Genomic DNA, 8,771 nt, shown 5'->3' with positions numbered 1-8,771 from the left:
TTTACTTGCCTGACTTCTTAACTTCCTCCTTTCAGGCTCCACTCACAAGGTGAGCCAGCCTTTGGGCTAGAACAGCTGAGTGGCCAAGATCAAAACATCAAACTCAAACCTCACTGGGCTCCAATTCCAGCAGGGTCTACTCATTGGGAGGACAGCCTTATTCAAAGATTTGGGCCAGCTCCTACGGAGACCACCTGTCTTCACTGGCCCAGCATCCTCCAGCCTCCAACTACTCAGGACCTGGTTGCTATGTGCTTGCTCTTGTCCTTTTGTGACTTGCGTCTGTTCTAGAATCATAGTGCTGGAAAGAGACTTGATTTCATTTCATTTGGTTCTAAATCCTCTACAGAGGTAGCCACAGTGATCTGCTCAGCTTGGAGAAGTATCCAGGGATTTTGATGACTTCTTTCATTTTATGTTTTATAAGCTAGTCTTCAGTCTCCTGACATTAAAATTATATAAATCTTCAGGAAAATAAAGATAAGGAAGATAGATTGAAAGAAGTGGAAAGAATTCAATCTGCTCATGTAGATGCATAAAGCAAGCTCTAAAGTCAGCTTTTCCACCTGCCCTGATTAGAGAGTGGATTCTCCTGGCCTCCCCAAGTGATGTTATGATCTTGTGGCCAAATTTTCCACTCTTCTCCCTCCTTTGTAAATTCATCTTCTGGACACCACTAAATCACTATCAGGTGGACTTGGTTCTGGCTGTTCTCCGGATTATTCATACATTATACCATCCCACACAAAGAAAGTGTCTAATTCAGACTAATCCATAAACTATTGGGCAAAATCTGGTTTTGTTCTGAGTCGTCAACACCTGAAGGGTAAAGTCAGTTGTCGCTACTTGGCACTCCATTTCTATCCAATTTGATCCCAGTGATATATATTTGATCCCAGTGATATATATCTAACAAAGCTTTGTTTCTGCTCACCCCCCATCTCCCTGCCCTCCCCTGGGAGTCAGGATCTGCTGCTGACTTGCTTGCTCTATCTTTCTGCAGTTTGCTCCCCAATTCTTCTGCCCATTGAGATCCCATTCTCCTTGAGGAGATTTCATTGATGCCCCAAGCCCTCAGTGATTTGATCCTGCTCTACGTTCTCATCACAGTTCCCATCCAAAGCAGAGCTGTCCAAGAGGAGTAAAAAGCAAGCCAGATATGTTTGAACTTCTCCATAGTCACATTTAAAAAAGGAGCAAGTGAAATTAGTGTTAATACTATAGGTAACGCACTATGTGCAGAATATTAACATAAGAGCATATTTATAAACAGTGACATTTTTCACACCTCATTTGTGACTTTCTAAAAATCTGATATGTATTTGGCACTTTTAAGACATCATGAGTTGGACTAGCCACACTGCAAGTGCTCACTTAACAGCCACATGTGGCTAGTGGCTATCCCACTGAACAGCATAGATCTATGCCACTCATTTTTCACTTTTCATTTCCTGCCTTGTCGTGTTAGTCATACTGGTTTTGCATGTTTTCATCATCATGCATTCAACTGTTGGGTGTCTTCTATATAAAGCAGAGTCTGTTCTCTTCCTTTTAAGGACCTCACCTTGGGACTCCCTAGGCAGTTCTCAAACAGTCTGGTCTCTAAACACCTTGATACTCTTAAAAATAACTGACCATCCCAAAGAATTTTTGTCTATTACTAATGTGTATTCAATTTTCGTGTGTGACTTAAAGTTTAAATCTGAGGGAAAAAATTAAAATGTATATTCATTTAAAATGACATTATTTCTAAGGTTTGTTTTTGGTTTGGTTTGATCTGACCCTTTGGGGAGGGGTGGGGAAAAGAAATGCAGGGAGGAGGCACAACAGATTATGGTGAAGGATTTTCAGTGCCTTGGTGGTGGGTGTGGTGTGGCAACATACATCTGAAGGGTATGATCCGTACCTTGAAGTCAAAGTCGTAAATGAACGCTACCTCAATTTTTTAAAATTTTAAAATCAATTAACCAAAAAAGAAGAAATAAAACAACAGTTTTAAATCTGAGAAAAATTAAATTAACCCATTGTATTTAAAACATTTTTATGAAAACAAGTATACTTTCTAACACACACCAAAAAAAAAAAGTATGAGAAGAGTAGCACTGATTTACACTACTGTGTGACTGAAAGAAGACAGTTAGATTGCTATATCTGCTTTTACAATTAAGTGTTTGCAAAATATTTTTTTGATTTACATATTTGGAGAAAACCTGAATGCACACATAGGTAATTGTGAAGGGAAACAGTATTTTAACAGTCTTTTCAGACAATGTGGCTATTCTTTGATACTACACCAAAACTCAACAAATGGTAGTATATTAAGGATTAGTTACTTTGTGGAACGAGAAACCATATCAGCAAATTTTACATCCATTCAATACTATTTCATTAAAATCCATTGATGTATCTTGTATTTGACCTCTCTCCTCCCTTCCCTCTCTCTCCCCAGATCTCCAGGGATCCACAGTCAATACTTTCTACCTCCTCTAGCCACCATAATTATTTTGCCCAGAAGTATTGATCTTTAGAGATTCTCCACCTAAATGAACACTTTATTTTCTTAGTTCAAGCATCTGTCTTAAATCGACCTCCCTATTTCATGAACTGACTCAGACTTCGAGAAAAGGATACCTTTATGTGTCCACTTTATTTTGTCTTCTGAGAATCAAGACTTCCTTTGGGAAGCAGTGGGAAAGGAAGAGAGGCAACATCTCTCTTTCTTTGTGAAGCATGCCTACCTTCTCCTAACTCTTGCACAAAGAATATAAACACGTGTTGGTTTTCATTTCGTGGATGCATCTTACCTCTTCCATCCACGTCTGCCATCGTATATGTAGCAACAAAACTGGGATGTTGGACACACTGAACATACACATACAGAAAGAGACACCGGATGCCAAGGTAGCAGCTGGTAGTAAAGGGGGTGGCACAGCAAAGCTTACTGGGACAAGACAGCTTGATGCGGGTACTATCTGCTCCTCTGCATATAGACCTCCTTTCCACCAAAACGGACAATGTCTTGTACAGAGGGTTTACTATCTATTTTTCTGAAGTTCAGTTCCCAATGGCTGTGTGCCCTCTACTGCTACCTCAGAGGCATTGCAATTACAACTCAACTTTCCTTTCCAAAATAAGTTCTGCAGTATTAACGCCATGCCAGATGGGGTCTGAGAACTTCAGATGTAGTGTTTTACGTAATTCTCACAACACCCCATAGGACTCAATGGCATTCTTATTGCCAGTCGACAGCCAAGGAGACCGAGGATTCGTGGGACAGAGCAATGCTAATGCATGGTAAGGAGGAAGAGTCAAGATTCAGACTCAGGACTGTCTGATTCCAGAAATGCCATGTAGACAGTCTCCTTCACTAAAAATCTTACCTGCTTTTGTGAGAAAAGCAATAAATTGCTCTGAGAGTTATGGAAGAATTAAGTTTAAGGGTTTAAACACAAAATGTAAAAGAGGCTCAAGGCTTATTCTACTGTTTAGACATATGGTGTATACTGTGATTCTCCAGCTTTCCCTTGAAATAGCAGGACAGCCAGCCAGTGCATTCAGAAATCCTCAGCGTAACCTAATAGACACATTGCCTACAGAGTCCCAACACATTTAGCAAGTTATATGATTCTATAGCACCGTGTTTATACTGTACATAAGCTGATCATTTCTGCCAAGCAGAAATTAGAAAATGAGGTTTGACAGCAGGTAAACATCTGTATTACAAACTCATCCAAAAAATTTCTACTTGCTTGGTCAGTGAAATCACCCCTAGTCAGTCTACTATATATTTTTATGTCAGCACTGTTTTTCTCAGAATTGATTCCTTAGACGATCAGGACTAAATGTCATTTTCCTTCGTGTTTCAGTGCCCACTTCAGTCTGCTGTACAGCAGGTATTCAAGAAATATTTACTGAACAGATGGAAGGCTTGTTGGAGTTCCATCCATTTCCTGTCCTGAGGCGGCTTTTTCAGGTGACTGGGCCAGTCCAGCCCTTCATTTCTGTCAACCCTTAAGATCTCATAAGCTAATAAAAGCACTATTTAAAGTTGATACAGGCAAATCCTAACTTTCACAACCTCACGCTTGTGAAACATGAGATTTGACTCGACTTCAGTTACAAAGGCCTATCCCAGTACCTGTCCATTAACCCGAAGAAATAAAGAGGATTTTGCTTCAATGGTGTGCAGCACTTACTTTTTAGTGAACAGCTGTAGAGGGAGCATGCATTTGAGCCACGAGAGTGGCTCTGCCAAGCTCCTTTGCCAGGAAGAACTTTATACGGGTTGTTATTACTATAGTGCTACGTATACATGTGTGTATATAATGTAGGTCTCACTACTGTGCTATAGACAATAGTCTATACAGTACTAGACATATGGTTGTTGGGGGGATCTGGGAACACTCAATTTCCTAATAAATGAATGCTAACTCTCTTACAGGACATATTTCAGCTGACAGAGGTTTCCTAGGAAAACTCTTTCAGATGAGGGTATTACATCATGGTGGGGGGGGATCTCAATTCTGTTTGAATACTAAGTTGAAAAGGGTAGAAGAGGTTCTCTCTCTCTCTTTGTCTATATGACTGTGTGTGTGTACTCATGTTTATGAATGTATTATATGGAAAGAACAGATGATCTTTGCTTAGGAAGAAAAATTGAGGTTCAGCTAGCAGGTTAGGTGAACATTAAAAAGATTGTTAAAGGATTTCATTAAAATAGAGCAGATAGGAGAGAAAAGAAGAAAAAAAAGAAAGATATGAAAGGATTTGAAGAAAAGGGAAGGACAGAAGAGAATACCTAGCACAAAACTTATTTTTAAAGCTAATGAAGAGTTTCTTGTGGTGGGATATAATGACTCATGTGTAATGACCTGTTATAAGTTATTTTTTGTCTCTGCTGCCTACTTCCTCCATCTCCCCAGGTTTCATGAATATTGTAGTTTTTGTAATGGTGGGATTAAATGAAAAAGAAGAAAAAAAAGCAGGGTATACCTTTCCAATATGTGTTGTTTGATTTCTTTCATTAGTATTTGTATAACCCTATACATTTTAGTTTGAATTTAAACAAATTTCTTTTTGGGTACACTATAAATGGTATTCTTCAAATTTCAAATTCCTGTTGTTCATTACAATTAATTTTCTGTCTTGATATTGTGTTCTGTGACCTTTCTTAACTCCTGTGTCTCTGCCAAAGGTCTTCTTTTGTAGATTCCTTAGGATTGACTGAATACAATACAATATTGCTTATGAATAAAGGTGGCTTATTTCTACCCTTCTCTCTCAGACAGTCTGACTAGAAGTCTATTGGTTTTACTGATCTTGTCAAAGAACATGGCTTTAGTTTTGTTGATTTGCTTTATTGTTCTTTTGTTTTCATTGGTTTCTATTAACTTTTTCCTTCTGATTATTTAGGTTTTAACATGTTTGTCTTCCTCTTGTGTCTTCAGATGGATAATTTAGGTCAGTAATTAGCTCTTTCTTCTTTTCTAGTATACAATTATATATTTCTTTACCACTGCTTTACTGCATCCCACAAATTTTGATTTTATATATTTTAATTTTCATTCATGCTGCTCAAAAGGATATCCTATTTCCCTTGTGATTCTGTATTTGACTTTTTTTTTTAGAAGTGTGTTAGTTTGTCTCCAAATATTTGGAGATTTTCCAGATTTTTTCTGTTATCTTTTTCAATTAATTCCATTATGGTTAAGAAATATTTTTATTATTTGAATTATTTAAAATTTATTCTCTTGTCTGGTGACACAGAAAATGGTCTATCTTGGTCATTGTTTAAGATACACTTAAAAGAATGTGCTCGCTGTTCTTGAGTGGCTGTTCCATCAATATCAACTCGAACATTTTGTGGTTGATATATTGTTTGAGTCTTCTATATCATTTCTTACTTTCTGCTTATTTAGTCAATCCATTATTATCTGAGGAGTAGTGAAATCTTCAGTTATAAACATGTACTTAACTACTTCAATTTCCAGTTTTGATACTTTTTGCTTCATGTATTTTGAAGCTCTATGATTAGGTACATAACATTTAGGCCAATTTTATTCTCATGATGATTTCCCCCTTTTCATTATGAAAACATTTATTATGAGAACAAACAGGGCAAATATTTCCCTCTGATTTCATTATGAAATGGCCCTTTGTATCCATGATAATATTTTTGGCTTTGAACTCTTCCTTATTTACATGTATCTACTTCCACTTTCTTTGCTTCACATTCATTTTATTAATCTTTTATTCTTTAAATTATCTATTTGTATTTGAAGTAGATCTCTTTTAGGTAGCATGTAACTAGGTTCTTGTTTTCTATCTAATTGGACTATTTCTTCCATCATTATGTGTTATGAACTTTCTCTGTTCTGACTACTGAAATACTAGACCTGCATAAGCTCTAGAAATTGTTCTACCTACTCTTTAGTAGTTTCCTGCAACTTTGTACTTCCCTCACAGAAATGCAGTAAGAAATCAATAATCAAGGGGAACATTCTTGCAGTCTACTTTCTAATGCTTTGTTGCTCAACACTAACATACCTGGCTCCCCTGAACTCTCAGCTGTGTCTCCTCAAAAGACCACAAGGCTCATTGTGAATTCCTTCTTTCTGTGCTACAGTCTGGAGATCTCCAGAAAATAAGCTCAACCAGTCATAAAGATTGTCTCGTGTCTTCACTTCTTTCAGAAATCATTCTCTTGCATTACTTGTTCACTAATATCTAAAAATCATTGATATAATGTTTTTCTGCATTTAAAGTTGTTTAAGGGTAAATCCACTCTGAGAAAAGTTGCCAGATTTAGCAAAATAAGACCCTTAGTTAAATCTGAAGGTCAGATCAAAACACTTATTTAGTATATGTTTGACATACTCATAACATATGAATTGGAATTGAAATTCAAATTTAATGGGGCTTCTTGGATTTTATCTGGGAACTCTAATTCTTGTTAATATATCATGTCCAGTGCAGAAGTCCCCAGGGGCTCTTTTAAATTTTGGAGCTGTATGCCGTTTTGGAAAACCATTTAATTCAGTATGAAATATTTACTGAGCTTCCTATATTGTGTTCATCATAAAGAGAATGATTTAGGAGGACACTTCTTGAGGAGACATCAAGTTGGCAGAGAAAAAACAGTAAGCATATAAAAGTAATAAGTGCTCAGTTTAACTATAGGAGTAAACATAAGAGCAACATGAATTTAGAAGAGTTAAAAATGAAAAAGAGCTGAAGTAGTTAGCAAATCCAAGAGATAACGATTAGCGCAAATAAAGTGAAGATGGAAAGAAAGGTATTCAGGTCGGGGGAGGATGATGATGCTCTGCTTGTCTAAAGAAAGTATGGCACTAATCAGAGCTGAGATCGGCATCCTTCTACATAATGAGGAAAATAACCGAGCAAAAGATGCCATAAAAGAAGTGATTATAAACTAATTTAACTGGTACCAGAACCTTTGAGAGTAGTTCAGATTGCTCACTGCACAAAGGTAACTGGTTGGTAGGACGGTGAGGCCTGAAACAGAAGCTGGGCTTTTGTTTAAATAAAGCCACATCCAATCAGAAGGAGGAAAGCTTTTATTTTTTCCTAAGTTACTTTGTGGGACATCTGGGTAGGAGTCTCAAATGAAAAGCTACACATCTAGACTCTTTGACTCTTTTTTTTTTTTTTTTAAATCTAGGCTCTTAAGGCAAAATCTCCTGAATATCAGTTTTTGACATAACTCAGAAAATATAAGACCCCACCCCTCCATGCATATCACAAAATACAATGTAGTTTTAAACATGTTTCTAACCAAGTAACATATCTCTATAGTAATGAATGTGACTAGGGTGTCTTCGCTGTTAGAAAAGCAATACTTCCAGCCCTAATCATTCCACATACTACTTACATTATCAAAAGGGAGAGAACACACAAGGCAAATATTGTCCCTTAGGTCAAAATGGGTGAATGTAAATATTTTGGAAGACATGAATTGAAACAGCCACTTTTGTCCCTTTTCTCATTTATCACTTTGAACTTCTAAATAATGAGGCAACCAGATAAAGACTTAACTGGTTAGAGCAACAGTTTCGTGTTTAGTTCTATCATCAAATTTCGGATGAGGATCCCTCAACTTGGAATTTTTTGCTACAAGCAAACGAAAAACTGAACTGAACCTGTAACAAATACATGTTTTGTGAAAAAACTGTCCTTACAAGAGTAGAACATTCTTTCTCCCATATCTAGAAATTGCAAAGGGGCTGTGAAATCCAAAATTAAAGTAATCTAAGCTAGATTAGTTACCTCTGCAGAAGATGAACCCATGACTGAATTTCACTGGGTGTAAAAATAACCTAAATTTGGCCCTCCCTGGTGGCGCAGAGGGTTAAAGCACAGCACTAAGAAGCTATAGCCTCTTCAACATGTGTTCTATCCCCACCGCCTGGTAGGTGATCCACGTGGCATGGCAGACCTCTCCTGACACGCCCGCTGCTCCCTTCAGTACTTCCTTGATCTGCTTGTTCTGCTCCCCACTCTGTCTCTGATTAATCCTCTCACCGCCCCTGCACCTCTGGCCTGTACCCCATTTTTGTATGCATGAATAAATAAATCTTAAAAAAAATACATTCAAAAAAAAAAACCTAAATCTTAAAAATGAGGGTGGTTATTTCTTTGTCTTAGAATTATTTGATTTTTGAAATCATGGCTGATGAGCTGGAATAAGTGCGTTCCCTGTGGGCTATCAATTTCCTCCTTACTTTCATGCTGTGTTTGAGCAACATATATAA

Source organism: Condylura cristata, unplaced genomic scaffold (assembly GCF_000260355.1).
Source record: "Condylura cristata isolate star-nosed mole 26May11 unplaced genomic scaffold, ConCri1.0 scaffold00002, whole genome shotgun sequence".
In the NCBI taxonomy this organism is placed as follows: Eukaryota; Metazoa; Chordata; class Mammalia; order Eulipotyphla; family Talpidae; genus Condylura; species Condylura cristata.
The sequence above is the reverse complement of the archived record's forward strand: the minus strand, read 5'-3'. Positions refer to the sequence as shown.